Genomic DNA, 18,235 nt, shown 5'->3' with positions numbered 1-18,235 from the left:
AATAATTATATTATTTTGTATTTTGCAACAAATCTAAATTTAAGCTCGCAATTGTTATAATAAATTTTAACTTTAAAATTATTTTTTTCTTTTTTTTTGTTTTTTTTAAATAATATTCTACATGAATCCTTTATATATATATCTGCATATAATAAGTAGAATATATTTATTTTATATAAATTTTTTGTTCTTAAGTCCTAGACTTAATAATGATTATGATGATATACAAAATGATGATGATGATGATTATAATGATGATAATAATATGATGATGAAGATAACAACAGTGTACCGAAAATTTTTAAACTTCCTTTCTGTTCTATAAGAATCGTATGTAGGTACTTTTTTTTTTTTTTTTTTGACATATAAAATTCGTTTTAAATCTCTGTCCTTCAATAAATCATTTGAGTATAATATCTCTCTGTCCGTAAGTTAGTGTAGTTAATATTTTTTAAGGTTTTTCTCTCCTTTTTATTTAACAAAAAAAAAAAAAAACAAAAAATAAATCAAAATATTTGCAAATCAAGTTTTTCTTATGTTTATTTTTTTTTTTTCTCGTATTGTTTTTCTATTTTTTATTATATACATATAAATATTTTACACTAATATTAAAACAAAAATTTTGTATATGTTTATAAGTTATATATACGCTTGTATTTACAAAAATATATATATAAAAATTTTATTATATGTATAACATTCGTATAAACACAGTTGTTTTAAGTTCATATGACACACACATGTGCATTAGAATTATTAATAAGAAATTTATTGCATACATTTAGGTGTATTTTAACTGTAAATATTTACAAAATATTCAATTGTGTTTGTATATTCTATTATTTAATATGTTTATATGCAAAAATATATATACGTATATAATATAAAATAAATTATATATACATATTTGTATATGTACACATAGGTACATATATAATTTAAATTGTAAAAATTAAAATACTTGTCGGACAATAAGTCAAGGATCGGAAATTCATTTTCTTTTTCAATTTGCAACTGAAAATAATGTGAAAATATAAAAAAATTATTATTATTTTTTTTTTTGTTTAAATTTATAAATAAATTGTATATTTTTCTCTTTTTATTTCTTTATATATAATATAAATGTTCCATAATATTCATTTAAAATTTTTCCACCTTTTAAAAATTAAATTATGCATTTTTTTCAACATTTAAACAAGAGGGAAAAAATTTTTTTTTTCTTTTAATTATACAAGTACAATTGCCTACAACTTCAATTGGAATTAATAAAATTATTATTAATTTTATTACGTAAGTTAATTTACTCTCTTAAAATTTAATTTTAAATAAAAATTCCCTTAAAAAAATTTCTCTTCAAAATCAATAATATTGAATAAGAATTTCAACTCACTCCAAAATCAAAAAAAAAATTAGTAAATAAATCACTTTTTAATAAAACTTATAAATTTTAATTTATTTATTTTTTTTAATTTTTATTTTAATTTAATTTACGCACCGAAACGAAATCTTAATTATGATTTTAATTATACTTTTTAAATAATTTACGATAAGAAAACAACAAATTTTCTTTCGTTACGAATCATAATAATAATTTCGTACAATACGTATATATATACAGTAATTTTGAAATAGAGCGTTCAAAAATATTTATACCGTAACAAATAATACCGTTATAACGAATTTGTTAGAAACAAATTTCCAACTGATCGAGCTAATAAATAAATTTGTGTCAGTCATAAGAAATTTCTTTTCTGTTTCTCTTGCTTTTTTTTCTATTTATTTTTTTTTTAATTTTTGATTTTTTGTTTTTTTTTTTTTTTAAATAGAACAAGAACATTTTTATTTAATTTATATTATAAATACCTATGTGTATTTCGAATTTAAGATTGTATTAGAGTGTTACTATAGTTGCTGGGTGTGTGTGTGTAGCAGATAAGATTTCAAATATGGTATGTTTTTGTTTGCAATTTCAAATTTATGTGTGTATATGGTTTTTTTTTTTTTGTGTTTTTGTATATGAAAATACAAATACACATTTTATTTAAATGTATTTTGTGTGAAACATACGATATAGACTAGGGAAGTATAGAATATAGGGAAAATTGTATAATATGAAAAACCAAAAAATAATAATTGTACAATATCAAAAATTTCAGTATAGAAACAAAATATACAGTTATATATTACGGATACAAAAAGAAAACAATAATAACATTTTAAGGTCACATCCCCAATTGAGAATGAAAATACTCTATAATTTTTAATACATTTGAATGTAGATTTTTATAGCGATTTAGAAAAAATTTGTATGGGTTAGTGTAAAATATAATAAAATGTTTAACATTTACATATATGAATACATACGTGTATATGCATGTGCATAACATGTATTTGAATAATATGAATTCATATAATGTATTTGTTTTGGGTGCTGTTTTTGCCGCTGCTATTACTGCCATTTATTTTCAATATTTTTTTGTACTCTATGTTACAAATTTTGTTAGATTTTTCTTTGATTTAAATGAAATTTTTTTTTTTTAATTTTCTTTCTTTATGAAATAACAAAATCAAAATAAACTGAATACAAATATAAAAAATAAAATATTCTTATATAAATAAAAATCTAACACATACAAAAATACATTTTAGCATTTTGTTTAATATTACGTGTACCTATACTTATATTTTCCTTTTGTTTGGAAAAAATCATATATTTAGGCACAATACACACACATAAATACTTACATTCCTATGTACATTCATATTTGTATTACAATAGATTTATGTGTGTACATTTTATTATGAAAACCCATTTGTTATATAGACAATAACAATAATAAAACAAAACAATAACAAAAAAAAAAATAATATAGAAGAACAAAAAGTAAACAAAAAAAAAGGGAGGAAATTATAGTGTTTCGACCTCCTGCACTCGACTGTCTATATTCAATCCTTTGTTTTAACAATAAATTTCTTTTTCGAAAAAAAAAATGAATTTTATGTTTGCTCTTCTGAAAATTGCTGTATTTGAGTATTTTGTTTTCTTTTTTAAGTACAAAATAAGTAGTAATGTGTACATAAATATTTATGTATTTATGTACAATATATATATATACATACTGTATATATACATTTATTATTGCAGTTATTACATATATATATTCTATATATTATTTTGTTATTTTCTTCTATAATATACTTAGTAATAATATTTTTCATTTTTATTTCTTATATATTAATATATTATATATGTTCGTTATAAAATATTTATATATAAACATATATATTATTATATATACAATATAAATTTGACGAATCCAAAACTTTGTGAATGATGGGTTTATTCCATTATTTATGAAAATCAGTGCTCTTAATAAAAAGAAAGAAAATATTTATATGTATATACATATATGTTGGGGGGAAAAATGAAATAAAATATTAAAATAATAAAGAAAGATATAAAAATAAAGAAAGTAAAAAAAAATTTAGAAACAGAAGTCAATATATTGCAAAAGTATTTGTCTTTTTCTAATTTAAATATATTGAAATATATTGTACATATAATATATACTATATATTATATACGTATATTTAAATATTATGCATGTGTAAATAAATTTTAATGTACTTTTTATATAAATAAATATACATATAAAAAATATCTTCATTTTTTTTTAGGGATTTTCAGTTATTTTTCTTTTTGTTATATACCATTTCATTATTTTCTATTTTGTTATTTTGCTGGCTGGCAACTTCATTTAAAATATATTAATATGAAGTAGGTAGAGATATAAGTAAACAATATATATATCAAAAAAAAATTTTAATAATATTCATGATGCTATTTTATAATTTTGTATGTTTGTATAACACAATAATATATATATATAACATAAATATTTACATATTAAAACATATAGAAAATAAAAATATTATTTAAAGTGAAATATAAAATTATTATTTTGAAATCATTTTATATATGGAATGAAAGAAAAGGAACCAAAATATACATAATTAAAATATATATATAAATAATTATTACATATATACATACACATATTATATATATATATATGTATATATATATAATACATACATTTATTTTTTGTTATAAAAATGATATGGGGAGCGAAATGAAAATGAAAAGTAAATTTTTTTTTTTTTTTTTTTCAAAAAGATTTTCTTTTATGTGCCGAAAAAGATAAGAAAAATGAGCGCATGTTTCAATTTACCTTCCTTGCTTTTATTAAAAATTTTGAATCAAAATCACACAATCATACAAATATAATATGTATATAATATATATATATATATATAAAATGTATATTATATTCCATATATCAGGATAATGAAGAAGAAAATACAATAATAACAGCAACAAAAGAAAAAAAAAAATAACACAATACTAAAGTTATTTAAAAGAACGTTTTGATTTTTATCTTTTTTATATGAAAAAGAGAACAAAATGAGCAAGAGAGAAAGAAATAAAGAAAAAAAAGTGAATATTCTGGTAGAGTTAATAATTTAACTATTTTTATGTTACTTGATCTTTATTATAGATATATATATATATATATACATAACGTATATACTTTCGTATATCATTTTTTGAAGAATATCTTTTTAATTTGAGCACATTCGCATTTTTCATTTTTCTTTTTTAGAAAAAAATATAATTTTTTATTTTCAATTTTTTTTTCCTTCATTTTCATTATTATGTGCTTACTGTTATACATATATACATTTGTATAATGAAAGTATGTACAATCTAAAAATATATAATAAATAATTTCTTTTATAAAAAAAAATATTTTTTTTTTTTGATTTAAGTTCTGAAACGAGCTCCTCTTTTGGTTACTCCTTTAAAATAACAAAAAAAAAAAGCAAAAAAAAAAAATAAACGATGGGCAACAAAAAAAAAAATGAAGGATTTTTATTTTATCATGCGTCTTTTTTTTTGTTCTCTTTCTCTCTAGATTACTTTTTTATTGTATGTAGAATAACGTAAAGTTGAGAAGGTCAAAGCAATTCAAGTTGCAATTTTAGTTTGGTGGGGATTAAGTTTTGAACAAAGTATAGAAATAAAATAAAATTTTTTTTTTGCTGTTTATTTTTTTTTTTTTTTGCAAAATAATATTAAGTTATAATAAAATGAAATATTGTAAAAAAATATACACTGTAACATTTTTTTTCTTTTTTTTGTATATAAAAGTCTATATATAAATTTATAATTCTACATGCAGTTCTACCATATATATTAATATAAGTTAGTATGTAGGTGTATTTATATATAAATATATATATATATATATATATATATATATATATATATATATATATATATATATATATATATTATATTTAGTTATATAAACGTTCAAATTTGATTAACAAGCAACAACAAGAACATGTAAATCAAAAAATAGACAAAAAATTGTATTAAGGGCGACTTGAATTACATTAAAATATTTAATTGGAAAATATTTTTATGTATATATGTATGTAGAAAAATTTGTGCTACATACATAATATATTAATATAACAGAGGAATTTGTAAGTTATGCTCATACATACATAGTCATTCATAAATGCTTTAATGTACTTTAATAATATTGTACAAATATTTATTTTTTTTTCTTTATTTTATAATTTTTATTATTTTAAATTATTAACACGTTGTCCCTAATACATTATTATTACGACTGCTTCAATTTAGAAAAAACAACAAATTTTTATATAACAATAAGGTCATTTTGTTGCGATCTTCCGGGCCTCTCAAACTGTTTGAATTCATTAGGCAGGTGGATATCGACCGTGTGTTGTAGGACATGCCCCGCACTTACAGCATACAATAGATGCTTATATACGTGGTCGCGGTATACTGTTGCCCAGCTGTACAAACCTACAATCTGCAAGTCATTTTGAGTAGCTATTTGTTAATAATCAGTTTTATGTAAGCGTTTTTGGGTTTTAAATATAACATACGCAAGCTATTATTGTTTTGCAAATAATTTGAAAAAAAAAAAAAACAAAATTCGATTAACTTTTATTTTTAATAATTTTCATTAATAATATGTTTTTTTAATTGACATAACAAGTATTTCAACGTAGCAAATTAATTTTCAAAATAGTTCCAATTTTTTTATTTTAACTCAGACACTATTTTTAATACAAATACAGCAACACTTGTTACTTTAAAGCTCAACGATTTTTTTTTATTTCGGATATTCACTGTTTAATTCAAGTGATTATTGGAGTGACTCCAATGGAATTATTAATTTAAGAAAAAAAGTTATGTGTATAATGTGTCAAAATATATTTTATCTTGCATTTATCTAAAGGTGATAATTCGCAAAGTTGCAAAATACAAAATCAAAAACCAGCACAAAAATTTTAAAAATTAAAATGTTTCTAGCTTTCAGGTGCGATGATAATTTCTTTCCAAATTTCATTATAAAAATCTGTTTTAAGTTACAATAATTTTAATAGAAATTAAAAACATTTTGTTTATAAAGGCTATCCTAAATTTTGTGTTAAAAATTCAAAATAAAAAAGACTGAAAAGAAGAAAAATGGAATTATAGGATCTGATGTGATGAGCACATAACCAACTGCTACGGAAATTAGTTGATTTATTATTAGCTAAGCTTAAAAGCTTTAAATTGAGGCCTAATATATTCCAAAAGTTGATTAGTCCGTGACATATCCAAAATAAATTCATATGTAAACAGACCGACAAAAAGATAAATCGATATCTCTCTAAAAATAATTTATTTACGCTTCCGAGAAGTGCGTCTCTACCGAAAAGCCAATATGCAAAGTTTGGTGCCATCACATAACCATTGTATGCAATGCAGTCGGGATCCTTAAATGCTGTAATTGTAATGTAGTCCTAAAATATACATTTTTTTTAAATATCTTGCAAATATTTAACTTATTGTACAAAAGAAAATTATTACAAAAAAATTAATACCAAATCTAAACTTTACAGTAAAACTTTCACATTCACGCTCTCGCTCACTCATGGACAACAAAAGTTAACAATATTTTCGCCCTTCCGAATTTGTAGTGCTGTAAATGAAGCCTTATAATCATTATATTTTTTCTTTTTCGCTTTATTTCCTTTTCAAAATAAGCCAAATATAATATTTAAAGGTGTTACGATTAATAAGTAACGGAAACGGTATAAAATATATAAAAAGAAGTATTAATTTTAAGCTTACTCTTGAAAAGCCCTAGAACCATCTAATATTAACATTTTAGTTCCTTTATACAATTAATAATTGAATAAAATGCATAGTTAAACAAATATTTTAATATTCTTAAGAAATTCTTTAGAAAATATCCTTTTTGTTCAATATCAAAAGTCGAAGGTTTTTATATACATTATATAGTTTATATTGTATGTACATAAAGTGTTCTTGTAGTCTTTTGGGCTTAGAAATAAAAAAAATGAAAATGAAAAGCTATAATAATTTTATCCTTTTAACTGTTCACATTTAAAATTTGAGCTGAAAAAATTATAAAAATTCTTGAAAACAAGGCTAAAAATTCGTTACGACATTTTTAATGGCCATATATAAAAAAAATTAACACTCTAAATAAGTCAAAGAAATATTTTTTTATATTATGATAACCGTACACATCAAAACATTGTTGTTGAAATATTTTATATTGGATTGGAATCTACTTATAGTTGGCATTATAGGAGTTCATGTTTATTAATAGAACTCATAAAAAGCTGTTACAGGCATATTTTACTATTTGAACTTTACAAACCTGTTATGACCGAATATGTAAACTCTGGCCGGCAAGGTGGTAGTAAATTTTATATCTTCTGCTATTTCTTTCGTTATTTACTGTCTTATATAATTCTCTCTTACACTTTCAATATTCTCAGTACCTTATACTATTTTTTGCTATCTTACTCAGTGTTATTTTCCAATTGGAGAATCCAAGAACGCAACGGGACTGTTCGCTTTCAAGAAAATTGAAAAATTTTATTATCGTGTGTAAAACACTTACGGAGATATATGCAATGTAGAGAACATTTCGTCGGCAATTTCTTCATGCCTCCGTAGCTCAGTTGGTAGAGCGTCCGCCTAGAAAGCGGTAGGTCACTGGTTCGAGTCCAGTTCGAGGAGAAAAATTTTTTAATTAATTTTTCTGCCTTTAACTCGTTCCTTTGATAACGTCATTCATCTGTCTAATAATTAATACCAACTCGACACTTTTGTTAAAAATTTCACCTCGATAAGGTTAAGGAAATCACTAAACTTGCGAAAATTGCATAAATTCAAATCAAGTGAAAAAAAGTAGCTCCACATATTTGTTGTTAAAATTTTAACCATCTCGATTAAAAGATGCCATACAAAGCAACAAAAATTTTCACTGCCAGAATATCAGTAAACTGTACACATTAACATTTTTATTATTGTTAATTTCTTATATCTTTATTAGAAGTCTTAGCAGATGTTTCTCTCACCCAAAAATGATCATTTTCAATTTTCTTGAAAGCGAACAGTGCCGTTGTTTTCTTGGATTCTCCAATAAGCAAATAATCTTTTGTTTTTATCTTCCGTTAACAAACCAATTTTGTCAGTGACGCTTTATTGCTAATTATTTTTCTTAAAATTAAATTTTCTTTTATATAAAACTCTTTTACAGTCAATTTTTGTCAGAAATCAAACGTATACAATAATTTCAGTTACTTTTTTTTTTAAAATTACCATTTTGTACCATACACCTTAAATAACTAATGAAAGTCGAACAAAATATTATGGACGACTTTCAATCAATGTTAGATCTATAATAGAAGTCGATGAAATAACTCCCGTGGTAGTAAGACTCCCGTGGTAGTGAGACTCCCGTGGTTGAAGGTAAAGTTTTTCTATGTGTAATCAAAATAAATTCTTCCAAGGTAACCCTGACAAATCAACTACCAAAGCATTAATTTTTACTTTAAATCAAATCAAAATTTTAAATATAGCGAAAATTTATAAAAATTTTTAAATTAAGCAACTCCATGCGTCTTACAAATCGAGTATTCTATATACAAAATGTTTTTGTTCAAAACGAAATGAGCATTTAATCAACCATTCCAAGTAAATCTTATATACGACAAATCTTTTTTGTTAACCGTTTACTATACAAAACATTAAAAATTGTATTTATATTTATAGCAAATAGGAGCTATCAACAAAAAATTATAAGAACGAGAAGTAGAATATTAAAAAAGTTTATAGTTGAATTTATTTCTTACATCGATTATCTGTTATTGACACATTTATTACTTTTTTACAACCTCAAAATGACTACTATTTTTTTTTATTGATTTATTTTTTTAGACGAATTTTTATATGATATTTTTCAAATACATACATACATAGGTTTACATAACTTCATATTATAATGTATGTAAAAATTTTATCTAGCGTTACACGCTCATTCTGTTAGAATAGAATATAAGTTTATTTTACACATATTTATTTAATGGTTGTATGTAAAGAATTGTGTTTATATGTCAAATAATTTTTTCAATAATTTAGTTTAAAACAATTAATTTTAATAAAATTTTAATTATTAAACCTTATTCAAATGTTGTTAAATTAAAATTGCTGAAATGAAATTGCATAATTTTAGGGGCAAAAAATTTACGTTCATATTTCTAAACATATTTCAATAACAAACTGCATTGCTGACTCCTACATTGAGAGACATCTTTATTTATCGAATTTTGGGAACCATTTTGAAGTTTTGGGTTCCTTATTGTTCTGTTAATATTTCTAGAATCAAATTTGTCCAAATGAGATTTATTCGTTTCTCATTGCATGGTTCAAGTTGGTTTGATCCTCTCAAATTGACGCCGTATGAAGATATGCAAGTATTGTTAGACTTGCTAACGTTGTACTTTTATAGGATAATCGCTAACGTGGTTTTTATTCATTAATTTGTATTCATTAATTTGTTTCACCGTTTTTGATCGAGCAGGTGTCTTTTAAAGAGAATTCGAAAAACTTTACATTGGTAGAGCTTTTCAATGTTCGCCATCATAATATAGATTGTGTTAGGAATAGGTCGTCAATTCTAACTCTTGTTATTTTGATTTTTGTAGGGTGCTCTGAATTCTGTACTTTCTAGAAATTTCGATTATATTTAGCTATGGATTATGCAATAGTGGTATTGTGGCTCAACAACAAACTTAATCCAAACTTAATTCAAAATTTTTTTGTGTCTCTCTACTATCCTTTTCCTCCCTTCTCAAATGATGACGATTTTACTATTGAACCTGATAATCGTATTTTTGTGCGTCTAAATGACAATTGTTTTGTCTCTTTTATGCAATATTAATTTGTATGGCAATTGATTCTTGGCCTAAGCAATTCGTCTTATATATAAACAGTTCTTTTGAGTTTTGAAGTTCCTACGCTAGAAAAATTCGTAATTTTAGAGGAACTTAATGAATTTTTTTCGATTTCTTTTTGATCAGGGCAAGGCACTACTCCATAGTAAGTATATGTTTTTTTGTAATGGAAATCAAATAAATACTATAAATATATAGTTGCATAATATTTTTAAGAAACAATTATAAATAATGATAACAGGGTAAATTTTAACCTTCAATTCATTATCAATTTATTAACGTACATATAGCTACGTTTTAATCGTTTTATTTCAATCGTTTTAATTGCAATAAATCACGCAATTGGTTTTTTTACTTTGTTTATTTTTTGTTAAATTGCAGTCATAATATAAAAAAAAAAACTTAATGAAAGATAGTTATTCATAATATTTGCACATTAATTTCAAGATATTTTTCTTAGTAGTTATTTATGAGTTAAGCTCTCTAGATATATATCTAATAAATAAACAAAAGACTTGACCAATGTATTTGAACTCATTTGTAATAAACAATTGTGGAAAAGATGAGCGATTCAAAGTACATCGTCTATAATTAAAAATATAATTTAAAATTGTACTTTGATTTGTAATATTTAAGTGAATTTCGAAAAGAATAGTAAAATTAAATTAATTTTCTTAGTTAATAGAAACAACAAATTCTTTAGAATTTCAATATATATAATGACAGTGGATTGTGGGTCCCTATAAAGCACTCTAGGAATGACACCGGGCGCTCGTGATGGGATGGGGCAAAATAGACCTTCTTTTGTAGATGGCTGTGCATAATCGCCCAATTGAATAAATCTACAAAATAATGGAAAATTTTAAATGGATTTTAAATTAAACTTTCCCAATTGTGAGCTCAGAAAAACATAACAAATTTAAACATGGGATAAAAGCTAATTTTAACTATATGAACTAGTTTATAAATTTTTTAAAAATAATTCTCTACCCACTAACTCGAAATTCATTTATGTAAAAAATAATTTGTTCTAATTTTTATAGTACTGCTTTCTACTTCTTTTAAGCAGTAAAAAATTGTTAATAAATTGACTAGCCGTTTGTTATACAAAATATGAATTCAGAATTATATTTAGCCGAAATTAATGATTCAATATCAAAATTTTAATGACCATAAGTATGTAAAAATGATTGATTAATTGTAATTAGTTGTTCACCATCCTTGAATTGTTCAATCAAACAAATCAGTCGTGGTGTAAAATAGTACATTACATAATATAGTACAAGAAGTTTGCATTAAAATTATTTTCCTATATAAAACAATTATCATATTGCAGAAGAGTATATTGTATATGTGATCTGTTATATAAATTTATATTTTCATATATAGAATTTTAAAATACATGATCTTAAAACGAATTTTATTAAATAAAATCAGAAAAAAAATTTTTTTTCGCATCTCCACCTATTGACTCTTTCTAATTTTTTTTTATTTTATTCTAAAATCTTTCTATGCATTCTTAAATGATGTTAAAACATGTAATTACATTTTGCTTTACATTTGCATCAAATTTAGCTCCCAAATTAGATCAAATATAAAAAATTATAAGATCATATGAGGAGCTCAACGCATATTAGTGGCCTACTTACAAACATAAAATTTCGAATAAATTTGACATATTTAAATATTTAATTTTTAAGAAAATTTTTAAAAGGCAAAAACGAACCTATGTCAAAAAAAGAGTAAAAAGAAGAGTAAACTAAGTATTTTGGAAATATAGAACAACTCTTTAGGCCATTATATAACTCTATTAAACATATTAACTCATTTTTGCATAAATGTTGGATAGGCCACTAATGCTCTGAACGCCTCCTATACAAATTCCAAGAAAAATTTAAAAAAAAAGTATGTTCTTAACCATCGGACCATAATTAAAATTTAATATGGTTTTGAACTGAAATTAATCAATTTCATAGCAGTTTTGAAATGAAAATGAATAATGCCATAGTTTGTTCATAATGTGCCTGTGTATTTCAAGTTTCCAGTCCCTTTTTGTGAAAAAACCTGATTTTAAACCAAAATTTTACCCGTAGATAATTATTGAAATTCAATTCAAAAATTTTCCTAATAAATATTTAAATTTTGTTTTTTTTTTTAAACGAAAAATTATGGCAAATCAGTTTGTCTGTTTAAAAAATATAATGTACGGTTAGGGTCAATATAACCTCAAAAATCAATAAATATCATTTCAAATATAATTATTACATAAAATTTATTGCAAAACAAACAATTAAAATTTGCCAGAAATTTTTATTAAATACACCAAAAATTAAATAAAATAATGAATGGTTTTTCATTTGAATACATTTTAATTAAATAACATTAAATAATACGCCTATAATATTGAAAACCTCATTATAAATTAAAAAAAAAAAAAAAATTTCCGTGTTTCAAATAATTGCATTTTGACCATTTTTTATTTGTAATTTTTTTTTTTATTTTTTTTTTTAATTACATTGTATATAAAAGTGAAATTTATTTTATTTATTAAATAAATTGATTATCGGCAAATAAAATTTTGCAAATATTAGGGTTCCCAGTCGTGCATGGTTTTAAGAGTGGAAATGTCCTTTTTTGTCACTTTACTCTTCCTTTACTTATTATTCCTTTTGTTCACTCTTTTATATACATACATTTAATTTATAATTAAATAGGCTTGATATGTTGGAGTTTTCAGAGGAAAACAGAAGACTTGTTAAAATTTTGTGTTGAAAAAATATTTAATCCTAAATATGAGCTATTCTAATTTATATTTTAAATAAAATCGAAGACAACAAGGAAATGAAACAAATTTCATGGCTCAGAAATATTTGAAATTGGACGATAGGTATAATAAGAACAGGAGAATATGACCACCAAATTCCAGAAGCAGAGAAGAGTATGCCAGCATTATTGCAAATCTACAGTAGTAATATGTGTGAACAAAATTACCGCTTTACATTTCATTCAGTAGAAGTATAAGAGAAAGAAAATATTTAAACTTATTTATTAATAAACAAAAACCTGATCACCGGATAAATCAAATTAAATTATTGGTGGTACTTATAAAATATAATTTTAATGCGTTTAATGTGCTGAAGAATTGTTATCAAGATATTTAAAAATAGTTATGAAAATTCTTTAAAAGCGGTCTTAAAATGTTTAGTTTTCAATTGTGTTCCTGAATTATACAATACTACATACACTTTTTTGTATAAAAGTATTCGGTGTTCATTGAGAGCGTTCAATATTTGAGGGGCCCAGAAGCAGAGTGACGTAAGCCACAATGTGGGTTTTGCCACTTTGCTTTTGAAAAATCACAAAATTTTTAAAAAATCAGAAAATTTTCACAAAAGCAAAAATACTTTTGTGAAAAATAAATACATAGGAAATAAGTTATTTTGAAACTGGAAACTAATATCACTGGTTTTAGAAGATGTACATAACCGATTGCAGCAAAAATTTTTTTATTTGTGGCTTACACCACTCTGCTTCTGAGGCCCTCATTATAAAACACATTATATGGGAGTCCTGTGAATATTTCCGTTTATAACCAAAAGTATTATATTAATAATTTAAAAATTCAATACAGAAAAGTTAATAATATATTTGAATGGATAAAAGTTTTAAACACACACACCGACTTTAATCAGCATGGATCTATTACTATATACATATATAGTATAGCAAATAATAGAAAAATTTATTGAAAGTTTCCTGGAAAATTCAAACATTAAATTTATTTTCGAATTTTAAATTTAATTACTGTCCTTTTAAAAATTTTTTTTTAGTTGATAAACAAGAGCAGTATTTCACTGAGTCTCACTACATCTGTGAATTTATTAGTTAAATAATAAGATGATTTTTAATAGCACCACATTAAACATACCTTTCCTACACTCCTCTATGAAATTTGATTAACGCAAATTCTTAATATTCCACTTAGGTTAATAATAAGGTGATCAGGATGAATTCACTTTGGTTCATTAAAACTTATTTTTTTTCATATTGTAATGCTATGCGCTTCTTAATTTTATTTTTCAATATTAATTATACAATGGGAGTTCCTTTATCTTTATAGCCTCTCAATTGAAAGCTTTGTATAGTATTGTATAGATCTGGCTTAAATTAGTAGCAAATTATAATTCAAGTTTTAGAATTCTATATAATATATATAGGGCATATGGGCAAAACTCCCTGTCTCACATTTACAAATTTTCAAAGTAATTATAGAAAGATATTCGAAAATAATTATTTCACTGTTATTCATTATAAATACTAGATTATAAATTTGCAATCAAAATTCATTATAATATGCATTTGGTCAATTTTTTCCACTAATTGCAAAATATTTTAAATTTTTTTCTTATGTTAGGAAGAGGCTCTCCCTTATAAGCACTTGACAATCTAGTTTATAAATTGAAAACTTTAATTTAGCAAAACTTTACTATCTTTCCTCAGATTAGAATTTTCATATTTTCTACATTTAAATCACAGTCATATAAAACAAGAAAATTATATTTTGTTGAAACTTCTTTCTCTATATAGAATTATCAGATATACTCTAGTAAGTTATCTGATTTTAAAAATTATAGTTAAGTATAATTATGTAAGTGTTCAAAATTATTTTCGTAATCAGCTATCAAATCATCGCAACACCTAAATATATCCTATAAATAAATCTAAATTCTTAAAAGTAAAAACTTTAAACATATATCGACAATACAATTTTAAATTTATTGAAAAAAATTTTAATTATTAATGAAAAAATTATTGTGTGGCACACGTATAAAATTTAAAATTCTTAAGTTAAGATCTTTGGAATTAAAAAAGGCAATGTACTCCAATTAAAGTTTCCGACTTTATAAAAAATTTTGTACTGCTATTTAAAAATTCCTTTCCTCAACAATGAATTTTCATCATTTTTCGGAGTTTTTTAAAATAATATTTTGAATATTTTTTTTAAAATTATCAAAATATTTTTTTAGTGGGAACCGAAATTAAATAATGCCATAGTACTTCACATTATAACTTTCTAAAATTTGACATTTTCTTAAAAAGAATAATAAGCAAAATAAGATTTTAAAATAAATTTATTGAAAACTTTTGATATTACCGCCCTAATTACCTATATCTATATGAACGTCCAAAAAAAAAAATTATTTATTGATTATAGAATTGCTTTGAAGATGCCGGCCTTAATCAATAAAAATGACGAATGAATTACAACTATATACATATAAACTAATAAGAAATACCTTATCTTTGAATTTATTCCTCCTAAAATAGAGTGCAGTCGATTATACGTTGATCATATGCATAACATTTTTCTATTAATTGACGTCATCTATACATTTAAAAGAAATTCATTTCAATATTTAAGACCGAATTAGTAGACAAACCTCATTGTTCAATGTTTCAAAACAAGAAAATTGTTTTAAATTTTTCAAACAATTTGAGGACATTATTAAGATTTCAAAATAAAAAATTAAAATTTGAAAAAAATTTCAAGCTATATTAGCGTTTAGTATAGCAAAATAGGAATAAACTGCAATGATGCGCTTCGATTACAAAAAAAAAGAAAGTCTTAAATTAATTTTAAATTACTTGAAGTGTCATCGTCATTACATGCTCCTGTATAAAATCATATTAGAAATTAGTCAAAGATTATATATAAAACTACTGCATCAATGTAAGAACTTATAAAATTTCCTCTAATATTAATTGTGATTTTTATATGTTTAACCTCGAAAGATAATATTCTTGAAATAGTTATCATTTATTAAAACATAATCCTAAAATTACACTTATCGGTAATTTTTTTTATTTAAGTATCCTTCAAATATTTTATCAAGTACAATAAAATTATTTTTTTTCCTTTTATTTCCAAATATTTCCTGTTTTCCATTTAAACCCACAAAAATATGCAACATAAAATAGCAACACAACAAAAAAAAAACAATGTGTACTTTATTACAGAACACAACTGAATTAGTACAATTATCCTAATTTCTCGTCATTACTTCTCTAATTCTCATTATTAAAACTGGTCAATATTTATCAATACCAAAGGAATCATTACAACAATATACATGAGCAATAAAATTATCTGTACAAGGGAATCATTTATAATACATACACAGCCCCGGATTTATCATACATGCAAAGTATGCATTTGCAACGGGCGATAAAAAATAGGGGCGCCATTGAAAACTTAAAAAACCCCTAAATTTAAAAAAAAAAAATTTTCACCCAAAAAAAGGATTCCAAGTTTTTTTTTATACATCAATTTCTAGCGAAATTAACTTAATAAATTCTACCTATGTACATGCAAACATAATATTTTGTTCCTACACATATTTTCTATTTGCACCATATAACAAAAAATGTTCATAGAATTAAAATTACTCATACATTTCTTTACTCTACACTACTCTTTCATTCTTATTTTTTATGTATTGTATATGCCTATAAACACAGAATATTATTTCACACAGCTGTATACATTCAATCGTTCATATATATAAGTGAAATCGTCTCATATAATATACATACATATATAGAAGCAATGTACGCAACAAATAAAAATATTCAAAAATACACATGTACACATAATTTATATTGTTTAATATGAATAAGATCAACACTCATGCGTACACATATTATTATCTCATAAAGCAAGATTTTTATTTTGCTGAGATTGCTCCCTATCAACACTCGCTCGTACACATATAATTATATCACAAAGCAAGGTTTTTATTATGCTTAGTGGCTACACTCGTTCGTACACATTATATTTAAATTGTTTCATACATGCAAAATTTTAGTTTTGCTTAGTTGGCGCCCACTCACCAAACAAACAAACACATTATTATAATGTATTACTTTTCTGTATACTATTGCATTAGTAAACAACAAGAACAAAACAAAAAAAACACAAATTAAGAATGAGAATAGAAAGAAATTAGAAAAAGAGAATGAGAACAATATTCTTAAATGATGGAAAGCATAGCTTGATATTGAGATTGTGTATACCAATATTTTGTTTTTGTTTAACAACAAAAAATTTTGAATGAATTTTAAAATTACATGATCGTTATGAATTTCTACTACTATGTTCTGCTTTCGTTTTTGAAAAAACTGTTATCAATCACAGAATTAAATTTTAATTGATAAAATCTACTACTTATATTGAATTGAAAAAATGTTGTTTAATAATCAAGTAAATGTTAAGAATTTTTATGCTGAATTGATGTAGTGTAAGTCATCCAAAAAATAAGAGTAAAATGAAATGGCGCATATCTCCAAAATTAAAACAGTTAAGCGAACCGACATTCTGAAATTTCAAAAAAACAAGCCTATAAATACCAGTAAATGCATTTATTTTAATAAAGTCTAAAAAAATTAATGAACAGTATAAAAGCTTGTACCAATGTTCATAAAAAGCTTAGTTTTCAAGTCATAAATTTTAGAACGAAACTTTGATTTTCCTTAAATTTTTGAATGCAAGTCGAAACTTTTTTTATACGCTGCTTTCTCAGGCGATTTGTGAAATAAAAAGCTAAATTTTATTCGTAAATTTAAAATTACGAATAAAAATAAAAATAAATTTTTACTTTTTTTCATATTTAAATAAGCTTTGAAAAAGTTCATTTGATATAATTTTCATAGAACCTTTTACAATAAATTTCACTTGTACGTCAAAAAGTAAATTTTTTGCTTATTAAAATCAAAAAATCAAGTTTAAATGATTGATATAAATCTGATCATAACTTCATAAAAAAACGTACAGTTAAATAAATTACCTTGTTTTTGAATTTATAAAACAAAAAAT

The sequence above is a fragment of the Condylostylus longicornis genome, unplaced genomic scaffold (assembly GCF_029603195.1).
Source record: "Condylostylus longicornis isolate FDR11 unplaced genomic scaffold, ASM2960319v2 ptg000040l, whole genome shotgun sequence".
Taxonomy (NCBI): Eukaryota; Metazoa; Arthropoda; class Insecta; order Diptera; family Dolichopodidae; genus Condylostylus; species Condylostylus longicornis.
This window is presented reverse-complemented; position numbering follows the sequence as displayed.